General features: G+C 33.7%; 1 protein-coding gene across 1 annotated transcript in view; it reads right to left on the bottom strand.

Moving 5' to 3' along the window:
* Positions 1 to 27,161, bottom strand: part of LOC111048523 (fringe glycosyltransferase) — a 141,446-nt gene that overhangs the window by 66,718 nt on the left and 47,567 nt on the right. The gene's annotated exons all lie outside the window — the stretch shown is intronic.

Genomic DNA, 27,161 nt, shown 5'->3' on the forward strand with positions numbered 1-27,161 from the left:
GCTTCTTGTAGAAATAAAGAGGAATAGATTGAAAGGAAACTTGAACTCGAAACAGTATGTAACAACACATTGAAAACAAAAGAATGATACGTTTACATGAGCGGCGCAAGATGAGTTCATTTCTGCTTGCCGAGATTGTGTAATTTACACATTCTAATTCCCCGTGGTGCAGCCTGCTGTCCCAGGAGCTGCAAGATTTACGCGCGAGACGGCAGACCAGTAAAATTGGACGTTACCTGCTTCACTGCAAGGATGGTATATAGCTCTCCTATACTCTCCTTGGCTTTCCTGGACTTTGCTGCCGCTTTAATCAATTTGCCGCTCGCACGCCGCTGCAGGAAACAAGTGTGCTAAATTAAGGGAGGGGGCGGTTCTTGAGACGGTTTCTGCTATTGGACGAGACGGTAGGAGCTGCCAAATGAGTTATTGCGGAGGGCAGGATGAGAAGGAGAGAACAGAGAGGAGGAGGAGAGAACAGAGAGGAGGAGGAGGAGGAGAGAAAGAGGAGAAGTAATGGAGAACTAAGTAGAGAAGAAATATGAAATGATGAAAATGGATAGATGTTAAATGGAACGATATTGGTATGGAAATGTGATAAATAACAAGAAAAAGTGGTCTACATAACACCGTAAAGAAATTATAGTTTGTGCTGTCTTTCCTGTTTGATATCACACAAAGATCATGATTAATATCATATTGATTTGATCGAGATCGTAGTCAAAATCTATAAATATATGAGTATATATTTGCAAAGTGAAATTGCAAAGTAGAGTTAGGATTACTGAAACAAAATTAACAGTATCATCAAATTATAGTCAGTGGTGACTAACGCCTACCCAAAAAAGGTTGCTAGCCCAAAACCAATGTATGGTAACACTCAACATCTTGGATATGGTGAATGATTTCTTTGGAAAAGAGAACTTCTGCCATTCTCAGCCAACTACTCAAATGTTATGATTAATATGATCATAAGTTAATGTTATGATCATATCATATCCTTAATTCATAACATATAATCATATGTTAATATGATCTTCAGGAGCCAGGATTCTGCCGTGTGAAAGAGGGCAAAGTGTATTGGAGATTTGTTGATATTTTCGAAAACTATTTACTATTTCTGATAAAATACAGAATTCTCTTATGATCAACTGGCCGTTAGTTTTTTTCAAATTCCAAATACTTTTCGACATCAATTGTTTACTATTTCCGATAAAATAGAGAATTCTCTTATGGTTCACGTGCCATTAAATTTTTTCTTTCAAATTTTATATACTTCTTGGATTGATTGAAAAAGTTTCCTTGTTTTGTAAATTAGAACAGACCACCGAATCACCACTCATCATATCAAATGAGAAGTTATTGGCTTCTAGGTACATTCAAACAAGATATTCCTTCAAAAGTACGTTACCGAGTTTTCGCATGGAAATTTGGTAGTTCTGTATTATCATAATAGCAAAATCCCTTCAACAGCCTTATTATCCAAAACCATCAAAATAATACCATTGAAGGTTGTAAATGGACAAGAGAATCATCATCTTATCTAAACTTATCCAATCACTCCCACGGAAAACATATCTGAACTTCGCCCACAGTGCTTCAAGATTGTAAAGTGCAAAAATAAACATAATCTATGCATCTATCCAATTCTCGACAGATTAATAAAACAACTACGAGAAATAACACCCATTAGTGCCGTACCCAAATATTTGCCTGATTGTACTAATTAGAGCTTCGAAAATCTAGACAACCGGTAATCAAAGTTCGAAAATCACTTTCGTAACAATCTCTGAATCTTTTCAGAAGCGCGTAATGACCACGTGACATCCGAGCCATAACCGGAGGTAGCTGTTCAAGACGGATGTTGGAACATTAGGAGAGTAACAGGTTCAAAGGATGGGTAAGAAGGAGAATAGACGGAGAAGAAAAGTAAAATTGATAGTCGATAATTAAGGGGGCCATCGACACGGTCAGTTCAATATCTGGCGGTAATTTGAAATACACTGATACAATCTCCCGAAATGCAGTCGCAAAGCCGAGCGTACTTAATCAAGAAAAGGAGTGGTGGAGCATCATATGATCAGGCTGCTCTAAACCCAGGGAAGATACTTTGTTTATTGGGAGTAAGGAAAGGTAAGAACGACAAGGATAGATGAAATTTGAAGGAAAGAAGGAAGAGCGTGTTCAAGAAAGGATTGGGAACAGTGAAAAAATTCAGTGTAAAGTTTAGATGTGTATGATGAGTTGGATCTTGGATGTTGGGTACATTGTATAGTAATCGTAGTATGGAGAAATGATTGATTGATTGATTGAGTACTTTATTTATGTAGATTACAATATATACTGGCTTATACACTTATATACAATAGCTTACAATACAGCAAAATTATAGATGAATTTACATAATATAGACTAAGAAAATAATTATTGAACTGTATATGATATGAAAAAGTAATTTGTAATATAATAACTATAGATAATTATATTGTTATGCATCTACATAAATTGGCGGAGTTTTGGACATATCAATGTCCATTCTTCGGAAAGAATATTAAAAATATCCTCCCCACTAACTCTCTACCAAAAAAGTGGAGAGAAATGTACAGAGAAGAAGAAATAGGGAAGCATTAAACGGAAAAAACAAGAAGTAATAATATAAGGGTGTAAAAAGAACATTGATAAGAATTTTGATGAGAGAAAATGAGATCATAGTAAATGTGATAAATTTTCATATCAAAACTACGTATTCTTCAACTATTCCAAAGCATTGTATTTCTTGATTCAAGTGAAGTCATTAGAAAAGGAGAGTCTAGATGATATTACTTGTGTGGTGGGGAATTGAATATTTTGAACCTAGAAAAACAGAAGGTGATAGAGATAAGGGAGAGAGGTGAAAGAAGAGATGAAGATAAAAAGGGGTATAAGAGCACGAAACTTAGAACGGGAACTAGATTTACAAAAGTGAAGAAAATAGAATAGAATGGCCGAAAGAAATAGAAAAGAGGAACTGAGATGAAAAAATGAGAGATTATTGTGAGTTGGATGTAAATTATAAATTGCAAGATCTAGAGCTAGACAATGAACGTAAAGGAGTGAGGAAGAAATAAAGAGGAACGACAAAGTGGGGATTTGAACAACTTTATGACTACGAGAAACAAAAGAGATAGAGAGACAAGAGGATGAGCAGAGAAAGCAATTGAGGGAACGAAGAACAGCATCTACAAAACGGAAAACTAAGCACAATGATGAAGGATAAGAAGGCAAGACATATGAGAAGGAGAGAGAAAGTTTGTGAAGAAGAACAGACGGCAGGCGAATCAAACATGAATAACAATCTAACCGCACATCATTCGTTGAAACCACAGCTTACCTCTCTAACCAAATAGCAATTGAAATTGTTTTATCAATCCTCCCAGTGAATTACCTTTATTCCAGTGGTAAATCAAATCAAACCCATTATTTTCATTGTGGTTTATTACTCAAATCTCCCTTGCCGCTGTTATGAAGGCAATTTTTCATGATAGAATGACTGTTACAGATCTGTTGGATCTGAATCATTGATTCACTTACATCACAATACTACAATATTATTATATGTGACATTACACGTCATTTGTAGTTATGAACTGATATCATATCTAGTGTATAATTTGAATTTTTCATTGTGCTTCTACTGTATAAACTTATTGTAATATTATACGTCATATTTGGGTTATCAAACTAGTAGTAGAAAAAATCAGAATAACCACGCGTAATTTTACAATTACAGTACATATGAAATGATAAGAACCTAGTTTATAAATAGAATAAACCAATGAATCCTAGACACAATAAGTATATACTATGATAACTTCTTTTGTCAATGATTTGTAACAACTGATTTATATCCAAAGCATTAGGTGAAACATACAATGGTGGGTGATGTTCTAACCATTTTTAGTAAATAAATTTATATTTTCAAGACATTTTGTCGTAGTCCTTGGAAGTTGGAGAAAAATTTCGATTCGAGAGTTCAGGTGTGTTGTTATGTCTTGTCAACTATGTTTGAGAATTTCGTCCCATACTTAACAAATAAACGTCACATGACACAAACTATAATAGTCACTCTCCGATTGGAATATAGGTACTACAAAATACAATTTGAAATTCAAATCAGCGTCCTTACAACGACCCTGACAATTCCAAAAACCATACCATAACATTCGGATTGTCAGTTGAATTGCAAGGACGAACCTTAGCATAACACCTGATGCGGCAATGTCAAGAAAGAAGTAATGTATGCGTATGTATGGATATCTAATTTATGTATGAAAACATTCTCCAGCCAAAGATAGGATACCACCTGGATTGTTGGAAGGATTTGAAAGAGAAAAACTGGTATCACAGTCAGGTATTTCAAGCTCTCTACAATGATATAATATTTTCATTTGATGTCAAGTACTCATAAAATTCTTTCAAGTATTTGTTTATTGTTTTGTTGATGGAATATTAGATAAGTTCAACTGTAGTGAATTCATTGTAATTACACTCACTATTATGCAAGTTGATGAAGCTTTTACAAAATATTTAATAACATATGACAAAAATTTATTGATAGTCATTCATGCTGAAATTCGTTGGAAAATGTGTGTGCTGTAACTATAATTTATAGCAATCAAGTTTTTGATTTTCAATCTAGCTGGCAGTATTGTGTCATCACTGGTATCATTCCTAACACCTTTGTTCCTTTCTAATCATTCATAGTTGAGAATGATATTGTATCTATCAATGTATAAATAAATAAATACAAGTTATAGAATAATGAAAAAGAAATCATACACAAAATATATTATAAAAATGGTACCAATGTTTCTTAGGTTAATCATATTAACCATATTAGGTTTCTTAGTTAACATCCATATTCGACTCATCATTCTGTTTCCCATGCACAATTCCAGAGTTTGTTTATTTATTGATTTAATAAATTTTAAATACTGTATATAAATTACAAATAGTTGGCCTATTACTGAAAATTAGATTTTGTCAAAACTACTGATTTATTGAAATAACTTTAGATACTAGTTTCGATTGTTACACCATTATCAATCTCCAGTAAACAGAGAGTCATATAGTAAACATTGAGTCGTATAGTGTGGCTGAAGTGCTACAATTGGCCATTATCTTTCGATCTTTGAAGGTTGACCACCATTGGCCGAGACAAGACACGCCTTTGGCTGTAGAGCTCACGCCTTTTTCTCAACCAATGGCTGTTGAGCTCAACAGCTATTGGTCGTCAGCTAAAGAACAATCGCAGGGCGTCATTCATACTATATTATTATGCTATTCATTGGTTAACATTTCAGTTCACTAGAGATTGATAATGCAGTAATAACCGAAACTAGTATCTCAAACTTTTTCAATAAATTAGTGGTTTTGTAAATACCAAATAGTTTTCATTCAAAATATAAAGAAATGGAAGAAGAAGAGACCACAGTACATGTGAGACCTTATAAACGATTTTGAGATTGTTTTTATGTGTCCAATAGTTCCAATTTTATGTGTTTTGTGAAAATGATAAATAATGAGTCAAATAATAAATTTTCTGGAGAAACATTGCTAACAATAAAATTAGATGCTAGTAATTGAAAGATTGGTTGATTCTTATCGACATGAGGAGTAGCTTCTTTCTCAAATTAGTGTAAAGAAATTAATAAAATAAAAAATATGATATAGGCCTACCGGTATGAATTACAAGTAGTTGTCTATTGCTGATATCAGTGTGATGATTTTCACAAATATTCAGTGTCTTGTTCAATGTGGCAATCACCCACCATAAAAGGTTAAGAAAGTCTGCTTACCACAAAATGCACTCATTCGCATCGAGTGATGACAACTGGCATTACATGGATGCAACGTACACACTGCCATGTAATTTTAAAACTGGTTGAAAAAGCTACAAAGAATGAGTTTGAACTTCAATTATACACAACGGAAACACAGTCTGAGTAGGAGAGATTTATATTTAGTGACGTTTAAACATAGCCAGGCCTGCGCAAAACACATGAAAATGTCTAATTAAAACAAGAGACAAGTTCTAATTAATTGAATCGATAAAAGTTGGCCATTGCTTTGCTAGCCACGTAGGCTACTTAAGGGCTCGGCTGAATTAATTATTTTGAAAAGCTGGACTTGTTCTTGTCACCAACAACTCTTGACAACAAATCACCGCAATGGTCAGTTAAAGTAGAATTTTATTCGATACATTTTCTTGGCATCCGTATAGGTAATCAGGTTTTTCTAATTTATTTTTTTATCGCTACAGAACTGCGTACCGACTGCGGACATACCCTAACAAGGCATTTACCAGCTGAATGCATCGCAGGCTTCAATAGTTTAATGATTGCGTGGGTGGCAACAAATCGAACTGGTTCGCGGAAGAAAAGTGGACGGGATGAGCGAAATTAATGAACTACAATTAAGGTAGTAAAGTTTCTACAGGAAAGTGTTAGAAATCGCTGCCATAATGTGGATAAAATGTTCCAACTCCTATCTGAATACATGGTAGGCTATTACTATGGAAAGGGTCGTGTTATCTGGGAAACTAAAGGCTGGAAACGAGGTTGATCACCATCTTATCTAGGAAGTTGGTAGATGTTCCAATATTAAACAGATAATATTATTAAAATCAACGTCTAAATGCAGAAAAGTATGGAAAGATACAGTTCAAGCAAGCTTTCTCAGTGCTTATGTAGTTATTTATCATTATCAGTGCCGGTTGCACAACAGCCGGTTAAATTTTAACCGTGATTAATTCCACGAGAACCTATCAGAGAAGCCGTCTTTTCAAAAACGCCTTCTCTGATTGGTTCTTGTGAAATTGATCACGGTTAAAATTTGACCGGCTGTTGTGCAACCGGGCCTCAATCTACTAACTAACTTTTGAAAATATTTCGAAGATTACCACGCTATATATGAATATAGCGCAAAGTACCTAGAATACCTAGTATAATGTATTCTAGGTACATTGATATAGCGTATATGCAGAAATTATAAGCTCTCTAAAACATTTTCACCATATAGTTTGCAATATAATTCATGGAAGCACTTGGGAATAGGAGAAAAAGAACCTTGATAACAAGAATTGTGGAGAGGAATAAAGAAAAAATGATTATCAAGGAGGTAGAGAATATTGGTGCAGATGTAGTTCAAGACGGGCAAAAAAAAAGGGAAAATAAATAGAAAAATAAAAACAGGTTGAATGACAAGATAGCAAAGAATTGAAGAAAAAATATTATAAAGGAAGTAGAGAATATTGGTGCAGATGAAGTTCAAGACAAAAAGGAAAGTAAGTAGAAAAAAAACAGCATGAATAACAAGATAGCAAAGAATTCATAGAATCAGAAGGAAGTACAAGAGGAGGAAGACGAGGAGGAAGAGGGAGTAGAAAGTGAAAAATAGCAGGAGGAAGAAGATGAATAAGAATGGGAGGAAGAGGAAGAAGATGAAAACAAGAGAAAGACCAAGATATTGAAAAAGAGGAAGAAGAAGAAGAAGGAGGAGGAGGAGGAGGAGGATGAGGCGGAGGAGGAGGAGGAGGAGGAGGAGGAGGAGGAGGAGGAGGTGGAGAAGAAGAAGAAGAAGAAAAAAAAGAAGAAGAAGAAGAAGAAGAAGAAGAAGAAGAAGAAAGGTTGTACATAGCGTATTGAAAAGGTGAGGCGTTCCGATAAGTCAGTAGTGGAAGAAGACGAGAGAATCCTGGCTAAGCGATAACCCATGTCGGAGCGACATTAAAAATAATGCAGCTACCTCACCAAAAAGGATCAACGCAGAGCGGAAAAAAGTGAAGCAGCCAATTATGTTATAAAGAAGCATCCACTGTCCAACCTGAAAACATCGGCGCAACGCAACCTCAACGGGATTAAGAGCAGAGCAACTTCCTCTCCACTCTCCACGGCACCACTGTCTAGAGTCTAGATTATAAAATCCAATTAATCCCACTCGTATATCTCTGATTTTATCTAGCCCAATAATAACGATAATATCGATACCGTATATCAGAATACCTCCATGTTATTATAGCTGGCCGTCACACGGATTTCCCGGAAATACGATGGAGTAGCAGTGGTTCAGATTGCAGCCGAAAGCTTCTAAATTAATGATGTTTATAAAAAATATGAGTGGCTGGAAAAAGTGGTTCTGCTTTTACGTGGACTAAAGTGGATTACACTTCAACCATAAAAATGGGAACAAAGTATTATAATTAAGGCTACACCATCACCACTGTTTTACCTCTACCTTGAATCTTTGCATGAATGTGTTTTTGCTTTCGATCGATGATATCGTCTATCGTGTTTTTCCAATAACTCAATACCCCTCTGATACTGGATTGGTAATAAAAAATACAGATTTCCTCAATACTTCTCAACTATCCTCTCTTTCTTCATATTCATTCTGTTTCATTCCTCCATGCAATTGATAGGATATTTTTTCAATATCATTCAAATTACAATCAAGCACCGACCTGGGAATATTCATCACCTTAAATTTATAAATTCAGGAGTGATCCGTGATTTAGTGGATAGAGTGCTTGCGTAGCAGCATAGAGATCCCGGGTTCAAACACTCTCATTACCAAACGTTTTTTAAAACAGATCACTCCCGTGTTATCGGATGGACACGTTAAATTGTCGGTCCCGGCTGAAGTATGACAGTCGTAAGGCCTATTGACGGCTCAAATTATATATTTAGGAGAGGTGGGACCTTCCCGCAAGGGACTCCCCACCAACAAAAGCCATACGAATTTACTTTTTATAAAATTCAAATTGTATTGAAGCTAATAGTAATTTAGTATTCATTTTGAGAATTGAAGCTACTATGGTACTTTCATATTATGCTGGATTCTATTGAAATTCATACAAGCATGGTCTAAATAGACATGGTTTAAATCTGTGATACAAGCTTTATAATTTAAAGTGAAGAAATAAAGTATGAGCTCACCAATACGTGGAGTAGGTTTCAGTATAATATGAACTGGTGTAACAAGAACTTACCTGAAAATAAAATTGAAATTATTAGTAATGCCGTTCAATATTTATAAGAAAATGTACAATTTATTGAAAGTACAGTATATAGGCTATTCACAGATAATATCTGGAGAATAATAGAGTTCTATTTTTCACACAGATTGTTGTATGTAAATCACTCATTTGGGATCACAATCACAATTTTGAAAGCTTGGTGATTGATTCAAAACCATTCAATCCATGACTTTTACTAAGCACAAACATCAAATCAATGATCTACCATTTTAATACTCCTACTATAAGACTCCTACTGTCCTACTACCTACTGCTGAAGAGGTTTCATATGTTTATAATATTTATCTACATTCTAGAGTAATATATCCTTCCCCAAAGCATTTACAAACATCGTAATTGATTGCTTAGGATATTCTTCATCAATCTTCAACATATACGCTCATGATACCCGAATGCGATATGAGAGATATGGACAAAGCACATAATAGTAAAGATGTGTATAAGGTCCAATCACTGTCGCTAGGTATACACTGAATACTGTCTCAATCATGTTTGTCAAGTCAAACGATTTCAAACAATGGCCATCATAACTGAACCATTGTTCCAACATTCAAATTCAAAGGAATCGGTTTGACAATGTAATGCAACAATATCAAACAGATTGCTTACAATAAACCCGAAATTATAACAATACTTCAAAATAAAGGAGTATGAATAATGTTTAAAACTGTACGACAAATACGCAGGGTAAGTTTAGTGAATGCAGTATCAATGCATAATAGGACACAGTTTCAATAAATAAATTGGACACCACTCTAGTGAATACAGTTAGTGGATACAGTATCAATAAATAATAGGATACCATTATGGTCAATGTATTACTAATGCAAAATACACATAAGAGGACACCATTCTGTTCAATGTATTACAAATGCAAAATACATTTGTAATATACTTGTAAAAAGTGCTCAAATGTAATGGAGATCAATCGAAGAGTGTTCTACCTGCTGGGCGGGTGAAAAAAGCAAGGGGTAGAGGCGAAAATAGAAAGAAAAGATGAAGGATATGGGTTTTGGGAGTGTTGCAAGCGAACGTCTCATGAGAAAAAAATTAAAAGCTCAGTCAGACCACATGGGACTCCAGTGATTAGATTCGCGGTTGGTGGTTCACCAGAGTTAATTTCGAATCTGACCGCCCACAATTCCGCCATTACTCAAACTTTGAATTCAATTTTTCTCTTTTGTTCCTTCATTTTACGCACATTTTTCTCCACCTTCCGAATTCCGAGATGCCACTACTACCACCGAAATGAGTAACGAACGTTGTTTGCCTTGGAATTCTAACGAAATCGAAATGGACACATCATCTCTGAAGAGATGCCCGTATCTAGCAGAAGATTGAAATTCTTCTCAGACTTCTGGAATTTGTGATTGGTTTCTCTATTAAATTGACCTTGGAGTTTTCTACATTCTTGATTATCTTTTATGAACCTAGATAGTTAAACTTGTTTTAGAGTTAAATGTGCTTGTACTGTATAACCGTGAGATGATCTTAAAACTTATTGATCGTGAAGGGAAAGCCAAGGACGGTTTTATCAAATATAAATGAAGATATTTTCAATGAATAAATAAATAATAGTGGTTAGAAAAATATAGTTGGTTCAGAAAGTATAGATAATGTGGATAAGAAAAAATACGGTTGAATTACATCCTATTCTCTCTGGGTTGGATTTAGTAGATCTGTCAAGATATATTAATGAAGAGATGGATGGAAGAATGTCATCAAAATCGCGTACAAAAGTGAAAAGATTACAACTTAGCACATCTTGAAGTTCCACAAATTCTTATATTGGTAATAAATTATCTTCAAACATATCATACCGAGCATATTAGTCTATGTATATCAGACAGACCAATCCAATGAACCGTACGAGCATTTACAAAGAACATTGACCAAATATAGAATATGATTCAATTAGTACAGAATGAATATAATTTTTTAAAATCAAATCATCAAATCATTTATTTCGCGATTTAAAAAAACAATCACAAATAAAGAGCAAATCAAATATGATGAACAATAAATTTAAACAAAATACAAGTGTTATCTTAAAAATAAGAAAAAATAATACAAAATCATAAATATCTCTTTACGTATATATATATATATATATATATATATATATATATATATATATATATATATATATATATATATATATATATATATATATATATATATAATTTACGTATTATATATGGCATCACCAGCAAAAGAATAAACTTCGCCCTCTGGTGACCGTTGCAAATAGAAAATATTATAATAATATTAAAAAAAAAATCCTCATCATTGAGTCATTTCTGAGAATGAAGAAAAGATAAAAGTAAATAAATTATAAGGGATACAATAAATTTTAATTTAAATAAGGTTTTCTATTGAAGTGAAATAGATTGCAATTATCCAATTTTTTATATCATTACAATTTTTTATATATTTTATTTGGTACAAAATAGAAAAATGAAATGGTCATGAATGAGAAGTTATTCATCAGACCAATCAAATGTATGGTAAGACGGACATTTTTTTCATAGAAACTAAAGAAATATAAAATAGAATATAATTAGTACAAAACGAAATATTCTCTTGTACAACATGTAGTATGGAATGATCATATAATGAAAAATTACTGATCCCATTAAATTGCAGTTTGAGTGGCTGATGCAGAAGTCCATAATTGAGCTCATGAACGACCTCATGTAGCCAATTTGCCATTGAAAATTGAACATAAATCAATACACGCTCTGTATACTGTATACACCATGGAGCAACCATAATTCAAACTCGAATGAAGTATTTCAAGGCTAGCTGAGAAATTGCTGCTAAGCTGCAGTGGTTGCAATTAAAATACCAGCCTTGAATGCACTCAAGAATGACAGGTCTATCATTGGTTGGAGTCGCCTATCGGTAATCTGTAATACCAGTGATACTAACAGGATAAAGTGAAATGTACACATCAAATCTGATGTTGAAAATTTGATGTTTGATTTTCGTCAATAATTGCGTGACTGTAGGCCTGATATGTTGTGTAATTATAATAATTCCTGTAATGCGTTCAAAGAGGAGGAAAATTTGAACTTTGAAATAGTGTATTTAAGGAGTGTTATAGAAGGAATTTGAACTGCCATAAGCGATAGAAATACTACTGAATCACTATTGAGAGTTTGTCACAGATTCAAAAAGTTCCTATTTTAGAGAGTTTTCGATTTAGCTTTGATAACATTTTATAATTGACTTGAAAACCGCAGTGGATCGAATGAAGAAATGATGAGGAAATTATAAAACAAGGGATTTGTAATGTTTTAGAGGTAAATCCACTCAAATATTTTCTTGTGGAATTATCAAAGATAAAATTCAATAATGGATATTAAAATAAAATGCAATATATTTGCTACTATATATGGTATTTTACCAAATTGTAGACGTAGGGGAGAGAGTGATTGGCTTTTTATATAAAATACAAACTAATCAGAATAATAAGAAAGTATAAGAAACGTACTTGGGAAGTTCAAAATAAATAAAATGAAACTGATGTATTATTATTATTATTAACCAGTCAATTACTTCAACTGAAGAGTACATTCTTCACCCGATCATATAGAAGCCACAATAAATGCATTCAATTATTAAGTGGAACATCAAATTTTCTGGAATATTTTATAATAACCAAAAGTTTGAATTTGCATTTGATCTAATCTATTGCGATCTAATTAATATTGATTATCAGTGCAAGTAATGCAGGCCTGGATAAATTATTACTTTTTCTGTATCTAGTCAATTTACATTTCCTAGTATAATTCATTATTCGAAACTATTCCTGGTGAAAAATAAACGAGAGTGAACCTTCACAACATTAATGATGCGGAAGCTGATTTATGAGATGCTAGCCGCTGTTACAGGTATCGTTTCGATTTCGAAGCAAATTTTTTGCCCGGATCAGAATAACAAAAGTGGGTGATAGTGGAAGGGCGGTGCGGTGATTCATGTCCAACAAAACTTGGCAAATGACTTTCAACGGGTGAGATATCTTTAGGATAAGAGAGAAAATGGTTGGAAAAAATAGATGGGGATAATGAGAGAGAGAGAGAGAGAGAGAGAGAGAGAGAGAGAGAGAGAGAGAGAGAGAGAACAAAAAAACTCCCAAGGAGGGACCAAGACCGCCTATATGAATCATGGTATCTCTCTTCATCATCAACATTATTAAAAATATTACCTGTGGAGAGCCCCCGCTTACTTTTCCATCTCATTCCTTCATTTATAACACACTGCTTTATTTGTGTGCTCTGATTAGAATCGTTCCTCATAAAAGATTACGGGGAAAGAGAAAGAGATAGCAAGACACCTTTACAGAATCAAATCTTGTTTCTAATTAAAGAAATAACGGTACGTTTCTGAATCTAAGCTGACTAACTTGATTGATTATCAACCAATTGGTGAGGATAATCAATTATAACGATTTTCTCAAGACACCTGAGTCATTGCTGAATCATTAAATTTTACTTTCGGGAGATAAGTGGATTATGTTTGATGCTTCTGGAAAAATGCTTCAAAACGAGTCCTTGTTCGAATGCCAACAAGAAATAAAGAGAGCACCGCCCATTCGATTTGTAGTAACCAATCATGTTGAACGATTAATTATCTTCCTGTATTGAACTATTATTACCGAAGCTAAAAACAAGATTTCTTATTACTAATAACAAAAATCTGGTGTGGCGCACTCACACAACTTTCCTTGCCGTTATGAAAAATCTATCACCTGACGCTAGTGTTCCCGCGCATCTCAAGTCTACTATTCAAAGATCCAAGCCAGCTGGTGACAGGACAATAAGGCTAGAGACACACGAAGTTTGCTATCTCTTCATAGTGAATGATTCAATAGAATCAACAGTTGCCAACAGTTTGTAATTGAAATAATAACATTTTCTCGAATTTCGAACTTATTTTCAAATTTAGGTGAAAATGTTACTGAACATTAATTGAAGAGATTTTCATGCTCAATCTTTTTCACTTGGAATTTTTTGTTTAGATTGTAATAAGCCTGATAATTGAGAATCTAAAATCTAACTTTGCATAGATGGGGCGGAACTCCTGAAATTTTTACAGATATGGGACTTGTGGCAGTTGATAGAGCTTATCAATGACTATTTTAGGTATAAATTTCATCAAAATCGTTGGAGCCGTTTTCGAGAAAATCGCGAAAACCCCTGTTTTTGACAACATTTTCACCATTTTATCCGCCATCTTGAATTGCATCAGATCGAAATTGTTCGTGTCGGATCCTTATATTGTAAGGACCTTCAGTTCCAAAGTTCAAGTCATTCCGTTAATTGGGAGATGAGATATCGTGTACACACACACACACACACACAACACACACACACACACACACACACACACACACACACACCAAACCAATACCCAAAAACCACTTTTTTGGACTCAGGGGACCTTGAAACGTATAGAAATTTGGAAATTGGGGTACCTTAATTTTTTTCGGAAAGCAATACTTTCCTTACCTATGGTATAATAGGGCAAGGAAAGTAAAAATGAAATACAAAGTGAATCAGTATTTACTTATCGAATACGGTAGCATACCTAAGTATCTTGGATTCTTGAAGTCTTCTACTACTGTATATCATTACTACTGTAATAAATTAATAAGAGAAGAATTGTAGAAGAGACTTGAAGTACATAATTATATGGTACTATTTGGAGAGGAATTTTTAATATAGGTAAGAATTACAGCAAATTTCAGAGTATGTACAAGGAAACTAAAGCTCTATAATGTAAACGCACATTGATACGTTTTAGAAGAACCCTACCTATAGAACCCTTCAGCTATAGCCTCAATAGACACAAATTAGATTGCCTTTTTGGTAGTTTATTGTCAGTGGTACTTTTACAATGGACTGACTCATGATGTACGCTCAGGAAGTTTCCACTTGTATGAGTTTTCTGAAATCTCAGCTGATTGGTTGTTTCCTGTCACGTGACAATATCTCCAGACAAACTGCTCAATTAACCAATTACAACTGTCATACCAATAAAGAACACAAAAGACGAGAAATTATTGCTCAAGTTCTCTACAAGACCTAGTAGATGTTATAACATGTCCTACAAGAAAAGGAATAGACACTGAGAAAAAATACAGTACTGTACTAGAGAGTTAAAAGCATATTAAGCTATCTTCTCTACATGACAATACTTAGGAACTGAGAACAGCCAGGGTAAGAGCACTTAGGGGAAACTGAAGACGAAGGTTGGTGTATAATTTGAAGATTTTCGAAAAATGTTTCACTCTTCCTTTCATAAAGAAGTGAACATTCCTGTCTATATTGGACGTTGAAAAACAAATTTCTGATTGAATCAGTACGGTAGAAGATCTTTTTCCCAATAAAATAACATCAAATAAAAAACCTTAAATCATAAAAACATTAAAGATTAAACCATCGATCAAATTGATGTTCAAATCATGAAACCTTCACTTATTGATTGGATAACATTGTGCATAGCATGACTCTAAACATTCTATCAGTTACTTCATGACATAACGGTGAAATAGTTGCTTCTAATTGCTCCATTAGCGCAAATTTGATAGGAATTTGATTGGGTAACAGTCTTTACACATGTTAAACGGTTGCTGGTCTAACAGCTCCACGGAAAATGATGAATATATTATTCAAATCAATGCCTGCAGCCATTTGCCTGCATCAAACTAAAAGGACTTGATAATTGGGTTCTCAACCCCTCAGCTGCCAGACACACAAGTAGATTCTTGACGTCTGACGATGAATAGTCAAAAAAAAATGTATTTCAATATTCTCCCTTCCAAACCGTTACATTTCAACAAGAAATATCCTAATTTCTAATCATCATGATTTTTCACTTTTTCATGACATTGTTCTCGTTCTTGTCATATCAGGAAGCAAGAATAAATTTGATAATAAAAAGACTAAGAAATTGTCAAAACCACAGATTTTATTAAAAATAGAAAGACCGGTCTCGGTTGTTACACCATTCTCAAATCTCTGATAAGAATAAATTTCCCTTTTGATACAATTATTTACTACTTAGTCTACATTAAATACAGTGGTTTCTGAAACCTTGTAAAATTTAGTTGAATACTAAAATAATTATGCTGACACTAAACAAAATAAAATGGTTTTAGTAAGCGATCAAATCTTTATGAGATTTGATTCCATACATTGAATGTAATTTCGAACAAATGAGGCTTTAACTTTCTTTTTGAAAAAATCTATTTTGAATAGCTATCAAGTAGGGCTACTAATGAATTAATCTTACTAAAATTACATTCTTGTCTAGGTATTGAACTCTAAAGCAAAAAAATATTCAAAGAGAATAAAGGAAACATTCTTCTTCTGACATTAACTGTTTAGGCATGGTCTCCCTTTTCCGGTCCTTGAGATAGTCCTGTTCTAGCAGCTCTTTTACTATGTTTTTGAATCTCAAGTTTGTGCCCATTTCTTTTCAGGCCGCTTCGTCCTGTAGATGCATATTGGAAATACATTAAGTTGAAAAAAATACAATGGAACTACTGTATTTGTTATATCTTGTGTATGAACGCCTATTCAAACATCCATATATATTGATCTCATAAAATATATATTGATATTGATCTCATAAAAACATATTAAACGCAAAATATAGCATGGTGATCTAGTGGTTGCGAAACATAAATAACGTGCTTGAATGATAATGGAAATGATTGATAACTATTATAAGCATGCGCGTTGAGTTTCTAGATGACAAGATTGATATCAAGAAGGTCAGTTCAGAGAGGTGTGTATGTACGACACTAAATAATTGATACCGACACGAGCAAGCAGTCGCATGTTACTTTCTAAAAGGGTGTTCAAAGCACAAGAGAGCAGCTGTGAAGTCCTGTACCAGGGGACTGAAGATGGATATGAGTATCAAAAGCAGGATGACCAAACACAAGAAGAATAAGAAAAAGAAAACTAGGCAGAAGAAGAAGAAGAAGAAGAAGTGTCTCAGTACAACGTAATAGCAGCTCATTTGAATAAGCTCAATTTGTCTTCCTTGACATAGTGTAAAGATAGCCAGGTATTTCCTTAGGTTTGAGAAGCACAGTGTCGTCTAGTTGACACGAGTACAAGGTGAGACCATTGGTCATATGACGACAAAAGTTTTTGGGCTTGAAAACACATCACTTATCTTCAGCTGAGGTAATTAATAGTAAGCTTCTCGAGGATGAAAGAGAGACCACAACCAAACATTTGACTGCATCACAAAAGAATCAACTTTAAGAATTTTGAGAATCCTCCTAGAGTTTTCCTTGAGAAACACCTTCCTGGGGTCCGGGCTCTGTTGCGTGAGAAGATACTTTAGTAGCTGATATTTTAGTAATTTCCTATTCTAATAACCAGCAGACAACTGCGAAACGTTATTATCAAAGTTAAGAAACTATTAATGATTGAGATTTTGTAAATATCCCACTTTATTACTCAACATCAATATTTACTCTACAAATATTATACTAATATTATTAGCTTGTATCTTTTCATGAAACAGGGCCCAGTTGTCGTTGCTCTCAGTTTTTATCACTTCACAAATATTTTTAATAGAGTGATTCTCTGTATTGCTGATTGTAATTGGCTAATCACTTTGTTATTTTACATTAGAAAATGTTTTTATGGATGCAGCTTTCATTGTTATGATAGAGAACTTTTTGATTCGAATTCATGGTCAAAAATCGAGTAGACAGGGGAAATATATGAATGATGAATGGATAAATCAATGATCAAGATTGAAATAGGATGAAAATGGAAAATGTATAAACTTGAAACAATGAACTCCCATTTTCATGAAAGAAATGTTCTCCTCAGTTTACTGTTAAAGTTAGCATATCATTCTATTTATGTATTTTATTATTTGTAGGCACCTGCTGTAAAATCTTTTAGGTCTTGCGGGACCAATTTTGTAATGCATTTACTGAATAAAATGAATGATTGATTGATAATTGGAGGCCTGGTCCAAGCTTAATCGGACTTCATCTTTCAACATAAGTAAAAAAGAAATTTGAATGGTAGATTGATAGGAATAATTGATAAGATCGATATTCTAAGAGATCCCAAAATACAATAGCTATAAACACACCAATGCGAAATCATAGATAAATTAATTTCTCTAATTTTTGACTGGAAATCCACTATCAGAATTGAAATAATTTAATACCTATCGGAACATGGAAGCCAAAAATTGACTCCTTTGACTTCGAATCGATTCAACTTCTCCTCAAGTCAAAATAAACAGTGACACGTTTTCATATTATGTTAGTTAAGACTTTTAGAAAAATAAAAATGTTAAACACTGTTAGAAAAAATGAGATAGCAGATTATTTATGAAAGAAACGGGGTACCTGAAAGTTCGAATTAGAAACAAGACTAATCAAAGGTCTCGCTCTTCGCTAACTAGAGCTGTCAATCTACTGTCTCTTTCTCCCATTCGTTTTCACCCCATTATTCCTCTCTGTCTCACAGCTCACGTGTTCCTCTCTCCACTTGACATTGCTGGCATCTTTGAAAGCAGAAGCGAATCAGATCGTTAGAGGGCTCTGCGTCAAAAGATTAGAGCTCAGTGCCAGGGCAGAGAGCAGAGAGCAGTCAGCAATCAGAAATGATTGACTGTCAGTCCGTCTGTCTTATTCTCAATTGAATTCGACACAGTTGCAGTGTTGAGAGACCTGTGCACTGGTCAAACAGTGTGATGGTTGGCATTTAAGGGGAGTGTGGGGGAGGTACAGGGCAGAGGGAGAGAGAAAAGAGATTCACTGTGAAGTGGAAGAAGAAAGGAAATACGTCGAGAGAGAATGTGTGTGTGTGTGTGAGAGAGAGAGAGAGATTCAGATTCAAATTCCTTTATTCATGTATTTAACAAAACATAATTCAACGTACGTTCTAGCGTTAAAAATAAATACCAGTAGCGGTAAAATGACATGGTGAATCATATTAAACTGATGAGTTATACAATAATAATGATGAAAAATGCAAAAGTTAAGGTACTACTGTAATGTTTTCACATGAAACGGTGAAGTTTGGACCTAAAGAAGTCCATTCTCAGAGAGGGTATCAAGGATTCCCTCTCCTTCAGCACTTAACCGTAAAAAAAAGAAAGTTGAAAATTCAAACGGAATATTATGTCTGAGCAAAAAAAATTATGACAAAGTATCAATTAGTAAAAACCAAATCATAGAAACGATAAATCATTTAGTTGAATCAATTAACAGAAAAGAGGAAAAAATAATAAGGGAAAAAATAAAGAAAAAGTGAATTCCCAATAATTAGAAAATCGATATGATATGACAATTGGAATAATGAGGGAGTGAAATTTATTATTAGAAAAAAGATTTGTAGATTTAAATCCAAAAATAATTTTAATGACAAAAGGAAATTATTGTACAAAAGAGATTAGTTCATGTAAGTAACAAGATAATATGATTATGAAAGTTCATGAAGAAATAATAATAATAATTCTAATTAGGGAATTATGAAGGGGAAATTATAATACAAAAAAGAGGGGAAGGGATATAGAAAAAAGTTGCTAAGATCCAGATAAGAGTTAGAATAAGAAACAATCTTAAATGTAGCCTATACACATTTTTTATGCTAAATTTACATGAAAGAGAGAGAGAGAGTGATAAGAGAGAGAAACGAAGTTTGTATGGAATATTCTCTATGAAGTAAGAGAAGGGAGGATGAACGCTGAGAAAGAGGTGTAAAGAGAGATTTTTTTAAGTGTACAGCAAATCAAATGAGAGATGAGTTCGAAAACGAAGTTTGATTTCTCGAATGTGATTCTTTATACGTTGAGAAAATGAGAAAATGAGAAAATTTAAAATGGACATACTTTGATGTTTTCAGAAATTGAAAAGAATTTTTGACAATAATTTCACATTATTTAGGAGTCTCTTTAGGTGTTCCATTCTCTTGAACCGTTCATGAAGGTAGGATTGCGTATACAAGTCTGTTTCGAAAAATAAATTCACAATATTTTTGAATAATCATGTTCATAAAAAACAGAACAGAGGGAAATTTAGCATGAGAAAGGTACAAGTTGTGAGAGCCTCCATTGATGACTTCCTCAATAAATGTGAGCCTTAAACAATTTCTGAAAAATTTCCTGTCCAATCATTAGTGGTCAATGGAACTTCTTTGTAATAGAGCAGCTTCACCCCGTTTTCATTCCTCTACGAATTTCTCTCATCCCATATTTTCAGGTACACTTGAGGTTTGTGAAAGTAAAACTTCAATCGTGATCAATATTCAATCGGAATTGGAGAGAATCGAATCAAATTCAAATAATTTATTTGAATTTTCATCCATTTACATTAATTTTTCACAACATATGAAGAATTTCTACATTGTCAGCATATACAATTAAATATCAAAATATTCAATTGAGGAAGGATTATACAGGAGACTCCCCTAACAAGCCTCACAGAAACCTTACGGTTCAACAATACATCAATTGCACATTGTCAACAAATATAGACTTGAAAAAATAAATTGTTTAATTGCCTAACTCCATAGCGGGCTAAACTTAGCAGGCTTGTTCCATCACCAGACCCATGTCGAACGCAGCTTATTGAAGCTGAATCAATAGAATTCGTTGTCTACAAGTGCAACCGCACAAAGCAAAGCAATTGAAGCAGGCAGCAAAAAAGTGGAAAGACTGAACAGAATCGACAAACAGGTGTGGCGACAAGACGATTGCTCGCTAAAAAATCGCATGACAATTTCAAACAAGGCAGCCGGATGAAATCAATAAATCAATGGAGGTTGAGTCGAGAATCGGCCAGTTCAATAGTGAAGCCAACTGGTTTCCCAGTAGAGGAGCTATTATGAAATTGCTGAGAAAACTTGTGATCAATTCTGATCATACCCGTCGAAGAGTTCTTGCAGGAGAACCACACAGTAGCTAGAAATCCACTGGTTATTCTCTTTTTTCTGGGATCATAAGATACGATTTATCCAGGAGTATTTGCAAGATAACTACATTACTGAACATTCAGAAGTAGTATTTCATCAGGAAAAACAACCACTTATGTATTTTTATTCCAGTTTTCTTGTTTTTCAGTCTCTTTTCCTTTTTATTCAATATTTATAGCATTGCTCGAAAGCATAGATTTAAACTGTCGCTGTCAATCATTTTTGTGAACCGGTTCAAAAGTGATATCCTTGAGATAACACGTAATTCAGAGGGTTTCAAACAGTGGCTTTGCTTATTTGCGTAAATAAACATAGCCACTGTTTAAAACCCTGTGAATTAAGTTAATTGTGAACGTTAATTTTACTGCGTTATTCGATCGAGTTATTTAGGGAAGTGATTATTACAGCAGGATCCTATGTTTTTCTATTATATTCAGAGAGTATATAGAATATGTGAGATAAAAAGATGAAAATATAGAGATTACATTTTATATACTCTCTGATTGTAATTTGTAACTTTCTCAACATGAACTAGCAAAATTTAATCTTGCACAATGATAACGTGCATTCCAGTGGAGCAATTAATCCAATAATCGGAACGATTCACTAACCAGATGATAGACTTCAAATTATCAGCATCAACATATAATAGGATCTACCCTATCTTCGAAAGATTGCTAGTTCTGTATTCTGTTGGTCCCCTCATTAAAATCTTCCAGTCCTAGTTTTGTAGGATAACAATCACGACGATGATTCGACAATATTCTATGAGGATTGTGTGTATGTGTTCAAGTGTGGGTGTAGGACAGATCTATTTTTTATAGAGAAGTCATCCAATGACGGATGGTGTCTATTGAATTCGATGACAGCTGAAGATTGTCGATTGTTAATCGTGTCCATGAAAATAGTTTGGGAATTTAACGAGTTAGGTTCACCAGTCACCATTTTAAACCTATGCTAGGTTAGCAATAGAGCAAGGAATGTTTCATAAGTCAAATCATGTATACGATTTGATCAAAATATGATGAGATGACCTTTCCACTTGAATTGAATGACTTCTGTTTCCTTTCATGTCAACCTATCGAGTTTTTAATTGATGCAATAATTTTACTATCGTTTTGAATCAGATCGATCAATTACTAATCTATCCGAAAATCAATGTTTTAAATCCTGTCAGACATTATAGAAGAACAATAATTAGCAAATCAAAACCTGAAAAGATATAAAGAATGACGAGAGAGAGTACAGAAGAAGACAATTCAATAGGAAAAATTGTAATATGAATATCCTAAAGTTGGATGATGAAAAATCTAACAGCATGAAGAATTACAACACGGAATAAAGGACAAAACAACTGATAAGTGGACTCAAAGTGGCCAGAAAGTGAGAAAACCTATGTTATAGAGAACCTATATAGTCGATAGCGAATCTATGTGAATCCATGTATTGTCTATATTGTTAGTTAACACCTTGACAACCTCGTACTGTTGTAACATGGACTAAAAAAAAACAAAGGCTTGAGTCTGTGGTTGTAGTAAGTTTCACCAATCAGCATCTATGAAGTATAAGGTAGAATTATTATCTATGAATTTTCTTATTGTAACTATCAAAATAATATGAGGTGGATAATCCATAAATTTTCATATTGTACAGTACTCAGTATATAAAATATCATATTGTACTCTACAGAAATGAAGGATGGATCTCATATCACATTTATAGACTACATTTATCACATTGATATTGTACTCTGCTGATAGGGAACTATGAAGTTTATGGTGTAAGTATGCATTTAACCCATGCATGAATACCGATAGCCTGACTGCTACAGTGAGTATAGAAAGTAATATACATGCTGTATGCCTACTTTCTGGCTACAACCCGAAGAGATTAGGAAAGAACTTTATCTACCAAAGTAAATAATAAGACCAGGGTAAGTAATTTTGTATGTAGGTGGATTTGAATCGGATCAGAGAAGCAGTATCACGCAGCACCTGCTTTTCGTCTATCACGCATCAGTGAAATACCCCTGCTATACTTATTCCACAGCTATTCAACCCCACACTTAAGAGCTCCCCAGTCCACACATGCATGCATAGCGACAGGTGTGTTTCATATCACTTTTGAAAATCCAGTTCCTGAGTCATGCTCTCTGATTTTTCTATTTTTTTTTGTGGTAGCCTTGAAGAGAAATAAGATGTTATACTTTTTCATTACTTTATAATGTAGCACCATAAGTACCATGATAAAATACAAATGTATACTAGCCATTTAGGATGCTATACCAAGAACTAATACTACTCATATTGTTGAGTTTGCATATATTAATATAGTTTCCATGTTTATTTTGGACTGAAATTGTATAGTAATTGTAGGTACACGTGAAATTTTAACCTTATATTTGACTGTGTCATCATCTATAGGCCTAAATTTGGAAGAAAAATAGCACAACTACTTTAGGACTAATACCTAACTTATTATTTTATCTACCAATATTATTACATCAGTGTCAATTGTATCTTAAATGAATAAATTAATTAAAAATCTTCAAATAATTTCCAGGTATTAAGAGGGCAAGGTATATAATGTACGATGACATCAACGAAATGAGCAAATATTGATGAATTCCTCAATGAAAAATCTCTCTAAATAGTGAATTTAGATATTGAAACAACAATATTTCCAGTAGTTAGTCTAGTCAATATAGACATGGAAAAGTTATGAAATTCAGAACTAAAATACTTATGTTTTTTTTTAAACTGATTTTCATTTCGAGAATGAGAATTTGAAAAATACAATAAATGATAGTTTGAAAATAGAATGAGAGTGTAATAATGTAAGGACTTGTTGGGTGCAAGTTACAAATGTTAACAGTGTTTGAAATGGAAAAACTATTGCACCAGCATTCAAACCGTTAAAATTAGTGTTTTCCGCTCTCCTAGATATGACGTTACATTATTACTGTATTACTGAGAGGGCAGATACAGACTACCTACGTTTTCAATTTTGTATGTTTCAAAGTCAAAAGTGACACTTCAAGCAGAAGAAGATGAAAAGGAGGATGATGAGTCGGGATTTTCATCGGGAGAACATCCTTACAACTGTTCTCATTCATTTTTTCAGGAGTTTTAATGTAACAGGAATACTGACTGAGTTGAGCGTAAAATATTTAGTTACGAGGTTGTTTAGTTGTATTTAACACGTGGTGAAAAAAATAAACAGACTTTCACTATTAGAGCCCCAGCATTGAAACCCACCACGGCTGCATCCCATTTTAATGATTTTCCACCCTCTTTTTGTACACCAGGGAGTTTGTCAAAGCTGTGAAAAACTATAAAATGGGTTTATTTACTTGGATGTGACAAGACTACAAACAGCTTTACGAATAATGTGTCTTCTAGTTCTGGTAATAAAGTTTTGCATCCATTATTAACAATAAACACTCTTCTATTACTACATTTTCTCATTATTTTAAAGGACGTTAAACACATGTCGATATAATGGGAAGGACTATCACTAAATACAGAAGAAAAAATGTCATAATAATAGAATTATTGATAGTTATTTAATTCTTGTTGATAGTAACAAGACAGCAAGGGGTGTTCCATTTCAACAAAAGGAAATGAGAGGGAAACCTTGCGAGTTGATTTTATAGAATACTAAGTAATGATTAAGTTTTATCAAAGAAAGGTTTAATTTAAAGAGTAGAATTTTTCCCTTTTTGTGTAGTTGAAAAGTTGATATTGTGGTAATTATTCATATTGAATGAAAAAGACTAAGAAATTGTCAAAAACCACAGATTCATTGATAATTGGAAAGACCGGTTTCGGTTATTACACCATTGTCAATCTCTAATAAACTAAAACAGATTGACAATGGTGTAATAACCGAAACTGGTCTTTCTAAGTATCAATAAATCTGTGGTTTTTGACAATTTCTTAGTCTTTTTCATTCAAGTAGAATTTTTCATTTAATTTTAGCGTTGTCAGTTACAATTACACAGTTATACTACAGTTTTACTACAGTTATACTACAGTTTTAGTTTTAGTTTATCAGAGATTGACAATGGTGTAATAACCAAAACCGGTCTTTCTAAGTATCAATAAATCTGTGTTTTTTGACAATTTCTTAGTCTTTTTCTTCAAGTAGAATTTTTCATTTAATTTTAGCGTTGTCAGTTCCTTACATTTAATTAGTCAAGACTGCTAAATAAAATGTGAAATTCATGAGCTAGTTGATGCTAAAAACAACTGAAAACGCTTAGAGAAGTGCAATGGTTAAATGCAACAGGAATGGTGTGAATGTCTAGATTCATTATTGTGTGTTGATGAATAAAGTGAAAATCACAAATTTAACTCTTCAATTTTGGCTATCTGAACTATCTTTTGAATTCAATTCATCAATTCATCATCTACTTTCAATGTCTGCGAATGAATGAATCTATTCAATCAGAAGGTGAAAATGCTAAGTCTTACTCGAAGAGAATTCAGTTGTCACTCACATGTCCCCTGAAGACGCGTGAAGCTTGTGAAGTCACGGATCATTTCGAATTCGACTGTTGGAAATATTAGTAAATATTTTGTAAGCCGTTAAGAAGGGTCTATGAATCGCCTACACCCCCTCAAAGCTGTTATGAGGGTCCACCATGATTTTTCTTCATTCGAACTCTAAAAAAAAATGTACTTGAGAACGTTACCGGGCATGTCTGGGACAATAAGGGCCGTTGCATCCCTCCTTCGAACCTTCCTTTCTTTTTCTGAACTTCATTCCTTCTTTCTGACCTTTATTTCTTCTTTCTCTGGTCCCTCGTTTTTCTTTTTCGACCTCTATTTCTTATTTTTTGTCGTTTCACACTCATAATGTGTCGTTTCGTTTGTGTTACAACAGGCAGACTCCACATGACAAGCACATGTGGGCTGTTAATACGTCAGTTGGGTTCTTATCGGTCCAAAAGACCTTTCTTGATTTATGACAGACCATGATGGAGAGGTTCACTTGTTCGAGTAATAGTTGAAGAAATTTTGGGGTGACAAATTTTATGAATTCTAATTCCATCTAAAACATATATTATGTTCAAGGAAAATTCAGTTCTCCCAAATTATAGAAACAATTTTTCAACAAAATAGAACATTGTTTAGAAGTATTACAAATTTTACTAACTTTGGAAACGTGTTAATTGAAAAATGGATCTATTTCCATAGGATAAGTATGACTAGTAATAATCCTATATCTATTATACATTATCCATTTTATCGAAAGTATCAATACATCAGGATGAGGCAGTAGCATGGTTCAGTACAAACCGCCGCTCAGCAGTGATTTACCTGCTTCGAAACTTGAAAGACTGTGTACCTAAGCACTACTTGAGAATGTGTTACTTTGCATTCTTTCAGAGTGTCTATAGTTATGGATTTGGTCTTGTGGGGTTGTGCTCCAGACGTTCAAAGGGAGCTACTGTTGCAGAAGAAGGCATTGCGTATTATTTCTGAGGCAGCTTATCTGGAGCACTGTAAGCCACTATTAATAAGTGAAAATATTATGACTATTTATGGGATGGTGGCTTTCAAACTCTTAATGAATGTAAGGAAGAATATTGACAACCATCATTGTAGACATTCACAGCTACAATACAAGAAATAGGATCAGAATAGACGTTCCCTATACAAGATCAAGTAAAATATTGACAAGTCCTGGACACATCGCTGAAACTTTTCAATATCCTCCCTATCACTGTTAGGGAGCTACCACTTGCAGAGCATCGGGTTCACAAGACTAGCAGACGAAACCTATACAATAGATAGTTTATTCTATGACTGTAGTATCATAGAAGGAAAGTGGTCTGACTCTTTCAATTTATCCATTTATTGGATAAAGCAAACAAATGCAATATTCAGGAAAGGAAAAAACATGCTATTTCAATGCCTTTTAGTTGATTATGAAAACTATAGATTACTTTAATAATGAAGATGGTCTGAACACTTCACAAGGACTCTAATACCCTGAATGGACTCTTGTTGAGGGTTAATTTCGTTGATAGCGATAGAGTAACTATAGATAACTGGAGTAAGTAGAAGCCTTTTTTTTTAATACTAATGATAAAATACTGTGAAATCAATAGTTTT

Source organism: Nilaparvata lugens, chromosome 10 (genome assembly GCF_014356525.2).
Source record: "Nilaparvata lugens isolate BPH chromosome 10, ASM1435652v1, whole genome shotgun sequence".
Taxonomy (NCBI): domain Eukaryota; kingdom Metazoa; phylum Arthropoda; class Insecta; order Hemiptera; family Delphacidae; genus Nilaparvata; species Nilaparvata lugens.